Genomic DNA, 363 nt, shown 5'->3' with positions numbered 1-363 from the left:
TATCTATGCCAATTAACCGGGTAGTCCTTGCTCAAAGAAATCACGAAACGCACAGGTCGCACCTCCCGCCGCGCCCCCTGGCCAAAGACTACCAAAGCAGTACAACCGGCTCAAACTCATGCTAATTGACGACTGTACACCTTTTTTCACCTACCTGGACACACATCTGTGGTCGTGGGGTAATCGTGTCTTTCCTTCGTGTTTTTTTTTTCTCTCTCTCTCTTTTGCTTCACAGGTGTGAGGCAACTTGTCAAAAGTGCAAAAAAATATTAGGCACATGTCATTTGTTTCTGTTTATGAGGTGATTATCAATCAATATTTTTTTTATGGATAATTAGCTCAGTATAGAATATCACACTACTT

Source organism: Penaeus monodon, chromosome 24, assembly GCF_015228065.2.
Source record: "Penaeus monodon isolate SGIC_2016 chromosome 24, NSTDA_Pmon_1, whole genome shotgun sequence".
Lineage (NCBI taxonomy): Eukaryota > Metazoa > Arthropoda > Malacostraca > Decapoda > Penaeidae > Penaeus > Penaeus monodon.
Note: the sequence above shows the minus strand (reverse complement) of the source record.